The following is a 15,556-nucleotide window of genomic DNA, read 5'->3' as shown; positions in this document are numbered from 1 at the left end:
AATAAGAGCACTTTTTCTTTAAAATCAATAATAGATTACTGGTTGATTTCTTATGACTTATTCAACTATGTCTCAGAAACAAAAATTACTTGTGCCCCTCCATCAGATCACAAATTGATATCAATCTTTTTTGATGGGTGTAAGAGTAGTATTGTCACAGTGTCTGGTTGGTGTTCCCTTGTTGTCCACTTGAGGTCTCTTTTCCCTTACCGTCACTATTTCAGTATGAACTACAAGTCCCATCTTCCTGTGTTGTCACTGATTGTTCACTGTCCTCAGCTGTTTCTCGTCACCTTGTTTGTATCTGTGTATTTATACCCTGTCTGGTTCAGTGTTGTGCACGGAGTCCTTGTATTATGTCCCCACACTTCCGTACTCTGTTCTGCCTTGTTTCCTGTGTGTTTCTTATATTTTTGGATTGCCTTATTGGACTTTTGACCCCGGCCTTGACTGTTTGTGAGTACGGATTACCCCTTAATAAATATTACTTTTGGATCTCTCATTTTCTGTGTGTGTGTCGTGACAGAAGGACTCCGTCACCTTAAGATCCAGCATGATGGGGGTTCGTATCCTTCCTCCTAACACGGAGAAGGAGAGGAAGGGGCGAGTCCAAAATTTGATGGGCCTACGCCAGCAGGGCCAGCCGGTGGGTTCTCTGGCTCAGACTTTTTGGACTTTTTCGACAGGTTTGGACTACAATGATTCTGCATTGAAGGATTTTTTTAATGTCTGCCTTGATGACCCATTACCTGGGTGGGAGATGAAGGGGCTGGAGATTCTGGACTTTTGGGGATTCACCAGGTACCTTCATCATCGGAGCCAGTGGGATACGCCAGTTACGCCTGTGTCTCGTGATGAGATGGCCGCCATGCCCTTGCCGGAGGTTGTAACTCCTTCGGAGGCAGTGGGCTCGATGCCACCGTCTCGCCATCATAGGAGGAGGAGGAAAGGGGCTGTTAATGTCACGTCTGCCGATCCGGAGACTGTTCACGTCACGTCTGCCGGTCCGGAGACTGTTCACGTCACGTCTGCCGATCCGGAGACTGTTCACGTCACGTCTGCCGATCCGGAGATTGTTCACGTCCTGGAGGCCGTCCCCCGAGCAACCTGATCTGCCAGCCCCGCTTAAGCTGTTCGCCCTGCCGACCCCGCTCGAGCCCGAGCTGCTCGCCCTGCCGGCTCCGCCCGAGCTGCTCGCCCTGCTGGTTCCGTGGCCGCCCGAAGGGTCTTCTCCGCCGTGGCCGCCCGAAAGGTCTGCTTCGCTCTGGCCGACGGCTAAGTCGTCACCCCTTGTTCCGGTTCCCATTCATGGACCTGGACCCCCATCCCTCCTCCGGATCCTCCACCGTTCCACCTCCCTCCTGGACTCTTGTTTTGTTTTCTGTCGTGGAGCGTCTGGTAGCCGCTCCGTAGAGGGGGGGTTATGTCACAGTGTCTGGTTGGTGTTCCCTTGTTGTCCACTTGAGGTCTCTTTTCCCTTACCGTCACTATTTCAGTATGAACTACAAGTCCCATCTTCCTGTGTTGTCACTGATTGTTCACTGTCCTCAGCTGTTTCTCGTCACCTTGTTTGTATCTGTGTATTTATACCCTGTCTGGTTCAGTGTTGTGCACGGAGTCCTTGTATTATGTCCCCACACTTCCGTAATCTGTTCTGCCTTGTTTCCCTTGTGTTTCTTATGTTTTTGGATTGCCTTATTGGACATTTGACCCTGACCTGGACTGTTTGTGAGTACGGATTATCCCTTAATAAATATTGCTTTTGGATCTCTCATTTTCTGTGTGTGTGTCGTGACATTATTCGTGGATACTGGACATTTAACAACAGTCTACTTTCTGACAATTGTTTTGTGGAACAAATTAAATTGATAGCAAATATTTTTGAAAATAATAATTAAAATTTTGTCTAAAAGTGGGAGTTATTTAAGTTTAAAGTCAGGGTAATTGCTATGAGAAGAGGTAAAGAATTAAAGAAAAATAAACTTAGGAAGATTACAGAGATAACAGAGCAAACAAAATACTCTATCCGAAGATGACAAGTCTAAATTAGATCTTCTTAATTTAGAAATAGATAATCTATATATAGAATTAGCTAAGGTTGCTTATGTGAGATCAAGAGCCAAATGGTTTGAGGAAGGGGAAAGAAATACTAGTTATTTCTTTTCTCTTGAAAAAAGAAATTATCCAAGAAACGTCTCGGTTACGTATGTAACCCTCGTTCCCTGAGTACAGGGAACGGAGACGTGTCGTCGGGGAGTTCCCTGACGAATTGGGATCACGCTAGGGAGCCTATTGCCTTCGAGAGAATTAAAAACAAGCCAATGGAATTGGCATGCAAGATTTGCATTCCGCGACCCGCCTACCAGCGCGGGTATAAAAGGTGGAAGTAAACATTGCGCAATGCTTTTCGCTGAGGAGCCGAACAGTGTTCAGACCTCCGCGAAGGTACAACAACATGGCGAGGGGACGACACGTCACCGTTCCCTGTACTCAGGGAACGAGGGTTACATACGTAACCGAGACGTTCCCTTTCGTCCTGGGAACTCCGACGTGTCATCGGGGAGTTCCCTGACGAATTGGGATCCCTAACAAAACGCCATGGTGCTGGCCCCTTCCAGCGCCCAGCTAAGCTACCCAAAACAGTTTCACAAATACGGGAGCTAGCAAGGGAGTCACACTGCTGTTCCGCAAGATCCACACAGTGGAGATAGGATAACACTGGGAAAGCGTGCCCAACCCGTAAAAAAGGGGAAGGGAACGCTGCGGAAGCCAGGTACCTGATGAAGGCCTGGAATACACATATGTACTAGCCCAGGGGGATAGTGAAACATATGTCAGTCCCTGAGGTAGTCCCCTCCAAGGGGAGTGGGAGTGTACTCAACAGGGACGACAGAACAAGTCTGTCAAGGGGAAGACACGGCTGGACTGCACGTGGCCGAAGAGACCACTGGACATAACACCCACTCTACACAACAACTCCCTAGAGGTAGTAGACCTGGTGCCGGCGGTCCGCCACGCCTGAGGGGTGATGGAGGAACTCACAAGGCTAACCAACGTAGGGCGCCAACGGAGCGAAAGACGCACGAGTCCGGCTGAGGCACGGAGTGGCGTAGCAAGCCGACACAACCTATTCCCTCGCACCACTGGCCGTAGCGAGTACTCGGGAGGAAACAGGTTCCACACGTAGGCTATAGAATCTAGCGAACGTGTTCGGTGTCGCCCAGCCCGCAGCTCTACAAATGTCTGTCAGCGAGGTGCCTTGAGCCAACGCCCAGGAGGCGGCAACACCTCTCGTAGAGTGAGCACGCAACCTGGGAGGACAAGGCTCACCCGTAGCTTCATACACTTGGGTGATAGCATCCACTAACCAGTGAGCTAACATCTGCTTGGAGACGGCCTTCCCCTTCTGCTGGCCTCCGTAACAGACATAGAGCTGATCTGAGGTCCTGAAGCTTTGCGTTCTGTCAATGTAAACCCGCAGGGTGTGGACTGGACAGAGAAAAGCCAGGGCTGGGTCTGCCTCCTCCTGGGGCAGCGCTTGCAGGTTCACTACCTGATCCACGAAGGGAGTGGTAGGAACCTTGGGCACATATCCGAGCCAGGGTCTCAATATCACGTGAAAAAAGCCCGGCCCGAACTCTAGGCACGATTCGTCGACCGAAAAAGCCTGCAGATCCCCGACCCTCTTAAAAGAGGCCAATGCCAATAGGAGCGCTGTCTTAATGGACAGGATATTAAACTCCACTGTCAGCAAAGGCTCAAAGGGAGGACTTTGAAGAGCTCTCAGTACCAGAGCTAGGTCCCAAGAGGGTACAGAGTGCAAAACACGAGGTGTATTTAACCTCCTAGCACCCTTAAGGAATCTGATGACCAGGTCGTGCTTCCCCATGGACTTACCTTCTACTACATCGTGATGTGCGGCTATTGCGGCAACATACACCTTGAGGGTGGAGGGAGACAGCCTTCGCTCCAACCCATCTTGCAGGAAGGTAAGCACGACTCTGATCGGGCAACTTCGGGGGTCCTCCTGACGGGAGGAACACCACTCGACGAATAGGTTCCACTTCAACGCATAGAGGCGCCTCGTAGAGGTTTCCAGAGGTCTGGACGCGGGTGCCATAGAGTGCCCCGTCTCTGAGAAAGGAGGTCCTTCCTCAGAGGAATCGGCCAAGGAGGGGCTGTCGCGAGGAGCATGAGTTCTGTGAACCAAGTCCTGGTGGGCCAATACGGCGCCACTAACAGGACCTGCTCCTCGTCCTCCCTGACTTTGCACAGTGTCTGTGCAAGAAGGCTCACTGGGGGAAACGCATACTTGCGCAGGCTCCGGGGCCAGCTGTGAGCCAGGACGTCCGTGCCGAGGGTCTGTGCCGCTCTGCCACGCCCACCTCGGGACTCGATCGTGAAGACAGTGCTGGAGCGGTCTCATATGTAACAGGCCGAGCGGCGTTACTGCGGCTGCGGCTGCCATATGCCCCAGGAGCCTCTGAAATTGTTTCAGTGGAACTGCTGTCCTGCCTCGAAAAGACCTTAGGCAGGTGAGCACTGACTGGACGCGCTCCTCCGTGAGGCGCTCGGTCTGGGCGACCGAGTCCAACTCCATACCGAGATAAGAGATCCTCTGCACGGGGTAGAGTTTGCTCTTGTCCCAGTTGACCTGAAGCCCCAACCGGCTGAGGTGCCGGAGCACCATGTCCCTGTGATCGCACAACACCTCCCGCGAGTGAGCTAGAATGAGCCAGTCGTCGAGATAGTTGAGAATGCGAACGCCTTGTTCTCTCATGGGAACAATGGCCGCCTCCGCGACTTTCGTAAAGACACGGGGCGACAGGGCCAGCCCGAAGGGTAGGACCTTGTACTGATACGCTCGACCCTCGAAAGCAAACCGTAGAAACGGTCTGTGACGAGGAAGAATCGAGACGTGAAAGTACGCGTCCTTCTGGTCGATCGCTGCAAACCAATCCTGGGGACGGATGCACTCGAAAATGCGCTTCTGCGTTAGCATTTTGAACGGGAGTTTGTGCAGGGCCCGATTCAAAACTCGCAGGTCCAGGATTGGCCGTAACCCACCGCCTTTCTTGGGTACAATGAAGTAGGGGCTGTAAAACCCGGACCTCATCTCGGGCAGGAGGGACCGGCTCAATTGCGTCCTTCGCCAGCAGGACATCGATCTCTTTCCGCAGGACAGGGGCATCCAGTGACCGCACACGGGTGAAGTGGACGCCCCTGAACCTGGGAGGCCGGCGTGCAAACCGAACCAAATGGTGCGGATGAGCCATCGGGACGGACCCGGAAGCGCTAGCCAGGCTTCCAGGTACCGTCCCAAAAGGCCCACCCGAACCACCGGCGTACCCGCGGAGGGGCAGCGAGGTGGAAGGCAGGGACCCGGCTCCAGTGGCAATGTAGCCACTGGAAGCGGGGTCTGGGCGAGCTCGCCAGAGACCACACCACACGGTGATCCTCATTCGGCAGAGAGAGCTCGTAGGCTTTCTGCTGCGGGCTGCCCCGTGGCGAGGGGAGGGGAAGAGACGAGGCACGAGGCCCTGCCTCCTCGTGAGCTGGTCTCTGCCCCTCTGGGCCCAGCCGCCGACCGGAGCGACACAACCGGGGTAGTGTCGCTGCTATCCGCAGACTGGGAAGAGGGGAACGAGAGCGATGCTGCTCGGAGACAGCATCCACCGTCGTTCGGACCCTCTTGGGTGGAGGAGGCTGAGTGCCCGTCAGTCTCGACCGAGGATACTGCTCTTTTATTGACTCTTTGGGTACCGCGGAACAAAAACAGAACGAAACAAAATATTCTCCCGCCGGCCCTCCCCCGGGGGAAGGAGGTGTGCAGGGGCACACCTCCTTCGCGGCCGCCCGTTCGAGCATAGCGGCCATTTCCGGATCCGGCTCAGCCTGAACCACCACACCCGAAGGGGGCAGTCCCGCCGAGTCATCACCAGAAGATGACCGCTCTTCCTCCGATGCCGCGATCCACATCTGATCCTCAGGTGGCGCCCCGAAGGAGACAACTGGAACCGCCCGAGGGGGCTCCGGCCGCCCCACCGGAAGCGCCGATGGCAACGTGCAACTAGAGGCGTGAGGCGCCCGACAGTCTCTTTCACCAGTCGGAGCGTTCCTCACGGTGATCCTCATTCGCTCACCAACAGGAATCACCGAAGTAGCCGCCTGCCGAACTGAACCGGCAGACGAACTAGATCGAGGATTATCTGAAGGGACTCCCCCGTGTTTCAGGGTTCTCAGTCTCGAACGTAGCATCGCCAGAGTCATATTCCCGCAATGAGAACATGACTCGTCCACCAATGCTGCCTCAGCGTGCGCCAAGCCCAGACACGTGAAGCAGTGTTTGTGCCCATCAGCCTGAGGGAGAAGTCGACCGCATCCAGAAACGCACGGGTGAGACGACATCCTGAAAAGGACGCGAACACACCGTGATGCTCTTTTAGCAAGTTTTATTGGAAAGAAAAAATAAAATAAAAGAGAAGAAGAAGCACTCTGAAGCACCGAAGCACTGAGGGATCAGCGCGGCAGACACCTCTGGGAGAAACTGCAAGCCCTCCTGCTGCACTCAGTCGCGTCGATCACACAAGCGCCGTCACACCAGCAGCCACCAGAGAATCTTCTTCCACTCAGCTCGTCTCTCTCTCCAAAGGTAAGGAACAGCAGTATACAACTGAGAGGCTCCGAAGAAAAAAGCATTGCGCAATGTTTACTTCCGCCTTTTATACCCGCGCTGGTAGGCGGGTCGCGGAATGCAAATCTTGCATGCCAATTCCATTGGCTCGTTTTTAATTCTCTCGAAGGCAATAGGCTCCCTAGCGTGATCCCAATTCGTCAGGGAACTCCCCGACGACACGTCGGAGTTCCCAGGACGAAAGGGAACTCTATTTCATCTTTGACTATAAATTAAAGAATCTCTAATAATCCTTCAGATATAGCATCTTTTGTGTATTCCTTTTATGAAAAACTTTACACTTCCCATTCTGACAATGAAAAAATAAGCACTTATATACAAACAGTTAAACATTTTGTTCTAATGATTATAGTGAATATTGTGAAGATGATATTTCCAAAGCTGAGATCTCTAAAGCTCTTTTTTCAATGAAGAAAGGAAAATCCCCTGGATCAGACGGGTTAACTGTTGAATTTTATTGTGCCTTTTGGGATCTGAGAGAAAAGCCTTTATTTAGCATGTATAAAGAATATTTAGAACAGAAAGAAATGAGCACAACAATGAAACAAGGTATTATCAGTTTAATTCCAAAACCAGACAAAGACCTCTTGATCATTGACAACTGGAGACCAATAACTTTATTAAACATTGATTACAAAATTTTAGCCTTAGTTTATGCTACTAGATTAAAGAGTGGTTTAAATAAAATAATTGGAGAATCTCAAACTGGTTTTATGGCAAAGCGTCATATTAGTTCAAATATTAGGCTTATATTGGACCTGTTAGATTATAACCAATTTGTTAATTCAGATGCACTCATTTTATTCCTTGACTTTTACAAGGCGTTTAACACAATTGATCACCAATTTTTATTACAGAGTTTACATGCATTTGGTTTTGGAAATAAATTCATTCAGACTGTTAAAATGTTTTACAAAGGCATTAATAGTTCCGTTTTATTACAGAACAATACTTCTAGAAGATTCTCCATCAACAGAGGAGTGAGGCAGGATTGCCCAATTTCCCCATTTTTGTTTTTAATTGTTGTGGAACTATTGCGATTAGTATAATTAAAAATCCAAATTTACATGGTATAACATTATTTAATAGAGAAATAAAAATGTCACAATTGGCTGATGATACAACTTTATTTCTAAAAGATAAGACTCAAATTAAGAATCGACTCAAAACTAATCGAATTAGTTCAAACTTTTTCTGATACCTCGGGTCTCCAGTTAAATATTACAAAGTGTGAAATTCTCCCAGTACATGATTCTTCTGAACATTCAATGTTTAACATTCCAGTGAAAGAATATGTTAAATATTTAGGAATTTATATATCTAAAAATTTGACAATTAGACAGCATCTCAATTTTAATAACAAGATTAAAAAAAAAAAAAAAAAAGATTTTTGACAATTGGTTAAGAAGGGATTTATCTATTTTAGGCAGAATCTTATTAACAAAAGTAGAAGGTTTATCCATATTCATTTTTCCTGGGCTGTCTTTATTTGTTCAAGATTCTACTGGTAAAGAAATTAATAGATTATTAGTTGATTTTTGCTGGAAAAATAAGCACCACCATCTTAAAAAAACGTCCTCGGGTTACGACTGTAACCCTTGTTCCCTGAGAAGGGAACGAGAACTGCGTCGAATGACACTTTGGGGGAACGCCCCTCAGCGTAGCGCCTCTGAAGCATGAATGAAACTGAGCCGATCTCCGATTGGTGCAACGTCATGACGTAATGTGTGACGACACATAGGCGGAACTATAAAGGGACGCCGGCAAAACAAAATGTCAGCCTCTGTGATGAGGCAAGCGCTCCCAGGCAGGGGAAGGCGTGGCCAAGGGACGCAGTTCTCGTTCCCTTCTCAGGGAACAAGGGTTACAGTCGTAACCCGAGGACGTTCCCTTTCGAGGGAACTCCAACTGCGTCGAATGACACTTTGGGGGAACGAGTACCCACTACGCCACAACGTACCCTGCCTGCCCTAGTGTGAAGCTGCTCACAGGCACACTTAGGACGCGAGCACAAGAGAGCCGGGTGTCGACGGAATGTCCAGACTGTAAAACCTAATAAAGGTATGGGGGGGGTAGCCCATCCTGCTGCATCGCAGACCTCCTGGATGGGGGCCCCCGCGAGACAGGCTCTAGAGGACGCCATGCCTCTGGTGGAATGAGCCCTCACGGCCAAAGGTGAAGGCAAACCGCGCACCTGGTAGGCCGTGGAAATCGCATGGACAATCCAGTTGCTGATGGTCTGTTTCGAAGCCCCTTCCTGGGCGACCCGAAACACACCAGCAACTGGTCCGACTTCTGCCATGAAGAGGACCTCTGAATGTAAATACTCAGTGCTCTGACAGGGCAGAGCAAGTGAAGTCTCTCTTCATCTGCCGTCACGTGAGGTGGAGGATGAAAAGCCTGCAGAACCGTAGGCCGTGCCGCACTGGACGGCACTTTAGGCAAATAGCCGGGCCTAGGGTGAAGAATGGCCTTAATGTTGCCTGGAGCAAACTCCAGGCACCCGTTAGATATGGAGAGCGCCTGGAGATCTCCTACCCTCCTCAGAGAAGTAATGGCCAACAGAAAAGCCACCTTCAGCGACAAGTTCTTGGCCTCAGCCGACTCTAGCGGTTCGAAGGGGGCCTCAGCCAACCCTTCAAGAACCACTGCCAGGTCCCATGTGGGAACCCTGGTACGAGCCGCAGGTCTCATCCTCCATGCCCCACGGAGGAAACGTACGACCAACTGGTGTCTCCCCAGAGGCCCATCACTCAGAGGAGCGTGGAAAGCCGCAATGGCAGCCACGTACACCTTGAGTGTGGACGGGGTAAGACCAGTGGAGAAGCGATCTTGGAGGAACTCCAGCACTGAAGCCACTGGGCAGTTAACTGGGTCCACCTCACGCTCCCTACACCAAACGGTGAAGACGTTCCACTTTAAGCCGTACAATTTCCTCGTGGATGGAGCTCTAGAGCTGAGTATGGTCTCCACTACTCCAGCTGATAGGCCGGCCTCTAGGTACTGTGCCCCCTCAGGGGCCAGACCCACAGTTTCCATAACTCGGGCCGAGGGTGAAATATTGAGCCCTCTGCCTGTGTCAGCAGGTCCCTCCTGAGGGGAATCTCCCAAGGAGGGCCGTCCAGGAGCAAAATTATGTCGGAGAACCATACTCGGGCCGGCCACAACGGGGCTACCAACAGTAGACTGATCCCGTCACGACGGACTCTCTCTAGAACTCCCGGGAGCAGAGCGATCGGGGGAAATGCGTACAGACGTAGCCTCGGCCACGTCTGCACCATGGCATCCAACCCCAGCGGGGCTGGATGGGAGAGGGAAAACCACAGTGGACAGTGGGTCGTCTCTCGAGACGCGAACAAGTCCACTTCCACTGGGCCGAACCTCTGAGATATTGACTCCACCACCTCGGGGTGGAGTCTCCACTCCCCGGGCCTCAGCCCCTGTCTCGACAGGATGTCTGCTCCCTGATTTTGACTCCCCGGGATGAATGTTGCTCTTAGAGACAACAACTTCCCCTGGGACCACAGGAGGATCTGATGCGCCAGTCTGCATAGAGGGCGAGACCTCAGACCCCCCTGATGGTTTATATAGGCCACTACCGACATATTGTCTGACCTCACAAGGACATGATGACCTTTGAGGTCCGGCAGGAAGCTCCTCAGAGCTCGGAACACCGCCAACATCTCCAGGCAGTTTATGTGCCAGGAGGCATGATGGTCCTGCCATAGGCCTGTCGTAAAGCGGCCGTCCATGACCGCGCCCCAGCCCGTGAGGGAGGCGTCTGTCGAAACGGTTCTCCGGCGACATGACGCTCCCAACACTGGCCCTTGGGACAGAAACCAAGCTTTCTTCCACATAGATAGGGAACGAAGGCATCTGCGCGTAACCCTGATCATGCGGAACGGGTTTCCCCTCGGGGAGAACCCCTTGGTATTTAACCACTACTGAAGGGCCCTCATGTGCAGCAGGCCGAATGGAATGATACTGGACGCTGCTGCCATGAGCCCCAACACTCTCTGGAAGTGCTTTACAGTGATGGCTTGGCCTAGCCTTATCCCGGACACTGTGGTCAGGATGGACTCGATCCGCGCGGGAGACAATTGTGCCCGCATCGTGACCGAGTCCCACACCACTCCCAGGAACGTAGTTCTCTGGGCTGGTGTCAACACGCTCTTTTTCGTGTTGAGTCTCAACCCCAGGCTCTGGATGTGGGCGAGGACGACATCTCGATGCCGAACCGCCAGCTCCTGTGACTGTGCTAAAATCAGCCAGTCGTCGATATAATTGAGCACCCTGATGCCCTGAAGCCTCAGCGGTGCCAGAGCTGCATCCATACATTTGGTAAATGTGCAAGGGGAGAGAGCTAGGCCGAACGGAAGAACCCGATATTGGTACGCTTCGCCCCCGAAAGTGAACCTCAGGAACTTCCTGTGAGATGGAAGGATGGATATGTGGAAGTATGCGTCCTTTAGATCTATCGTGACAAACCAATCCTCGGACTGAATTTGACTCACGATAATGGGAATAGTGAGCATCTTGAACCTGAATCTCCTCAGAGAACGGTTCAGGTGCCTGAGATCTATTATTGGACGCAACCCCCCATCCTTCTTGGGAACTATGAAGTAGCGGCTGTAAAACCCGGACTCCCTGTCCGGTGGAGGAATACGATCTATAGCCTCCTTTGCCAGCAGGGAGTTTACTTCCTGTTCCAATACCCGACCCTGCACTGGGTCGACTACAGTCCAGACCACCCGTTGAATCTGGGTGGGCGGGAACTGAACTGCAGCCTGTACCCATTTTGAATGGTGCGCAGGGCCCAAGGAGAAATATTCGTCAGATTTTTCCATGCCTCGAAATATTTTACCAAGGCAACCAGGCTCTCGAGCCGGGTTTCGGGTATTAATCGGGATTCGTTCTCGGCCCCCTGAAGCGGAAGCGGACAGTGCAGCCTGCGTTCGCTGGATACCGATGTGTCCCGAAGCGTGTTTAACGGCGGGAGAGCAATATCGATTTCCTGCGGGCTCCGTGAAGGAGATGACCTCGGTCGTTCCACCATGGGTGGGGCCGCCCGCAGAGATCCTAGACCAGCTAGGACCTCTTTGACGAAGCCTTTTTAGCCTGCAGTTCGGCCCTCAGGTCGCCCTGCTTCGGCTGAGGCTTCGCCTGAGAGCGCTGTCTATGCCCCCAGGCTCCTTGAGGGGGGGCTCTAGACGAAACGCTCTGAATTTGAGCCTGTCTATAGGCGGAGGAGCTGGTGGATGACTGTGGCTGCGGCTGCCCACTGGGAGCAGACTTCTTAGACACCGAGCGGCGAGGGAGATATTGCTTGAAGGCCGCTGATTGTCTTTTCGCCTCCTGAAACCTGTCGACGACGGTATTAACGGCGTCGCCGAACAGGCCAGAAGGCGAAATCGGGGCATCAAGGAGGAAAGCCCTGTCTTTCTCCTTGATGCCCGTAAGGTTTAACCATAAATGTCTCTCCGAGACCACCATGCCATGCCGCCATGGAGCGACCGACCGCGCGGGCCGTCTCCTTGGTGACTCGGAGAGACAAATCAGCGACCTTCCTCAACTCCGAAATGTCTTCCGGAGTTGGGCCCTCGCCCTCATCGATGTCTTTAAGAAGGTCGGCCTGGTACGCTTGGAGCATAGCCATGGTGTGAAGACTCGCACCAGCCCGACCCGCAGCCATATAAGCCCTGCCCACTAGCGATGATGTGTCTCTACACGGCTTAGTGGGCAGCACCGGGGCTTTAAGGGATGACGCCAACTCAGGGGATAAATAATCCACCCGCGGCATCATCCCATAACCGTTCTCTCGTGCCCCCATGATGTTACTATAGTTCAAAACAGGGGGATTGGAAACACGAGAGGAATGCGGTTTCTTCCACGATTTACACAACTCGTTGTGCAAATCGGGAAAAAAACGGCAAGCCCCGGTGATGCGGTTGTTCCCTGTGCTGCAGGAAGCGCTCATCCAGCTTACTTTTAGTATGCGCTTCCTGCTTATCTTGTGGCCAGCTGATATTTAAATGGGCCACTGCACGGGAAACAACCTCCACCAACTCCTCATACGCGGGGACACGGGGCGGCGAGTCGTCCCCGAAATCCCCGCCCTCGATGCTGAGCACGTCTACCTCCTCAGAGGCAGACAGTTCAAACATCGGATCCTCGACTCGCGCAGAAGAAGCCGCGGGGCGGGCTTCTGCGCGAGGCTCGAGGACATCAGAACTGCCCGATGAATCCCGAGAAGGTGCCTCAGCAGCCTCGGGATCCCCGGACAGATCTCTTTGCGAGCCCCATGAAGAGCGTCGCCGCGTCGCCTTCACACTCGCCATTTCACTCTCACTCAGTAACAGACAACAATAAATAAGACAAACAGTCACAGATAGCGCTTGCTGACGAACAGAAAGCTGACATTTTGTTTTGCCGGCGTCCCTTTATAGTTCCGCCTATGTGTCGTCACACATTACGTCATGACGTTGCACCAATCGGAGATCGGCTCAGTTTCATTCATGCTTCAGAGGCGCTACGCTGAGGGGCGTTCCCCCAAAGTGTCATTCGACGCAGTTGGAGTTCCCTCGAAAGGGAACTTTATTAGTTGGAAAGAAATCTGAAGGAGGTTTTGAAATGCTGGATTATGTAGACATGAACAATACTTGTAAGATTAATTGGATCAAAAGGTGTGTTATTGATACTGATTCAATTTGGTCTTTTATTCCACATAATATTCCAATTTCTTTTAACTTGCAATTTTGTACCATCTAAATTACCTATAAAACTGTCTAAATTCCATGAGCAAGCACTCTTGGCCTGGAAATTGTGCTTCGTGCATATTTTTCTCCTCACAGGATGAAAATATGGAACAACGAATTGATTACAGTTAAAGGCAAGAGTTTATTTTTTGAGAAATGGTTGGATCACGGGTTAATGTATTTAAGTGATTTATTTGATTCATCTTTAAAAAATCACTCTTATGATTCTTTTTTGTCCAAATTCAATTTTCCTATAAAATTTTAAGAATTTTCTGTAGTAATTAAAACTATTCCCTCTGGGCTTATTAATTTAATGTGCAGCCACCTGACTTATTATAAAGTTGAAAATAAAGATTACGATCTCCTTATAAATGGTAAATATATTTTTTTATAAAAAATGTACTAACAAAGATATAAGACAAGTATTTAACGAAACAAAAGAGAGTTACTCCAAGAGGGAAATTTTACTGGAATTCCATTTTAAGAGATGTTAATTGGAGGAAAGCATGGCTGCTCCCTTACAAATTTTGTATTTCTAACAAAGTAAGAGAAATTCACCTGAAGATCTTACACAAAATATATCCAACTAATATGTGGCTTTCTAATTTTATGGATATTGGGAAAGAATGTTCCTTTTGTAACAACTGTGAGGAGTCTTTAAATTATCTGTTTGTTGATTGCCAGAGTGTAAAATCATTTTGGAAAGATTGTTTTTTTTTACTTTTTCAGTGAAAATTAATCTAACGATAACACTGAATGTGAAAGAAATTATTTGCTACTTTGAGAATGATGATAAAAATATTCACAATTTTGTAAATTTTATCATCTTGAATGGCAAATTTTTCATTCATAAATGTAGATTGTCAAAATCTCCTCCTTTATACAAGGTTTTTCTCTAACAAACTCACTCTGTTAATGAAGTCTCTTCTCCGCCGTGAAGAGAAAATTGTAAAGTTTATGTTTAAGTTTGTTTATGTCCATAAATTGGAGTTTATGTTACTCATGCCTGTTTTTTTTCTGTAATGTTATTTACATGTTCTAAAATATATATATATATATATATATATATATATATATATATATATATATATATATATATATATTAGTCTCTCTTTATCCCGAGGTTTACCGCAGTCCGTCGGATCCAGCCACCCATGTGTGCTGTTGGCTTTCATTAAAATTTCAATGCTGATCCAACACACTGATGAGTTCCCCAACACACTGATGTGTCCCCTGCACAAAATGATGGTTTGGATCAAAACTCAACATTGTATCAATGTCACCATGCTATCTGGGTAATCTCTACAACGGTAACTTTACATAACACATTAACTTTAGAAATATGAATCAGAAATTAGTCCGAGAGTGTGTAATGCTGGGCAAGGCTTACCGTCCCCTGGCCACAGACTTATAGTGTTGAATTTTCTCATTCAATTGCCTGATTCTGCGAGCCTGCTTCTATGGAAGTGACATTAGAATAAAATGTGATTTTTAACATTATAATTTAATTATTAAAAAAAATCCCTTCATCTAAATGGCATGAGACTTAATGTGGTGGTTGACACTGCTAGCTCTACAAAAAAAAGATAACATTTTTTAAAGATATCTGGTTGTATGTCAGAGTGAAAAAAAAGTCACACTCAGGATGTTCAGGGTCCCCCGGACAATAAAATGTGATTTTGTAAAATAATAATGTAATTAAAAAAAAAAAAAAAAAAAAAAAAAAAAAAGTAAAATCCCTCACTTTATTAATGTTTTTACTCTACATTTGTGCAGTGTTGGGGGGATTTAAGATTTTTTTTAAATTAATATAAATAAATTAAAAAAACATTTTTTCATAGACATAAATGGTAGACTATAAAAAAATGTTGTTACATAATTTGTCGGAACAATAAATATTGATAAAGTGTGTGATATTATATATATATATATATATATATATATATATATATATATATATATATATATATATATATATATATATATATATATATATATATATTATTTATTTATTTTTTAATTATTTTTTTTAATTACATTATTATTTTACAAAATCACATTTTATTGTGGGGGTGAGTGTGACTTTTTTCACTCTAACAAACAACCA

This window comes from Rhinichthys klamathensis, unplaced genomic scaffold (genome assembly GCF_029890125.1).
Source record: "Rhinichthys klamathensis goyatoka isolate OS25496 unplaced genomic scaffold, OSU_Roscu_1.1 h1tg000006l_1, whole genome shotgun sequence".
NCBI lineage: Eukaryota > Metazoa > Chordata > Actinopteri > Cypriniformes > Leuciscidae > Rhinichthys > Rhinichthys klamathensis.
The sequence above is the reverse complement of the archived record's forward strand: the minus strand, read 5'-3'. Positions refer to the sequence as shown.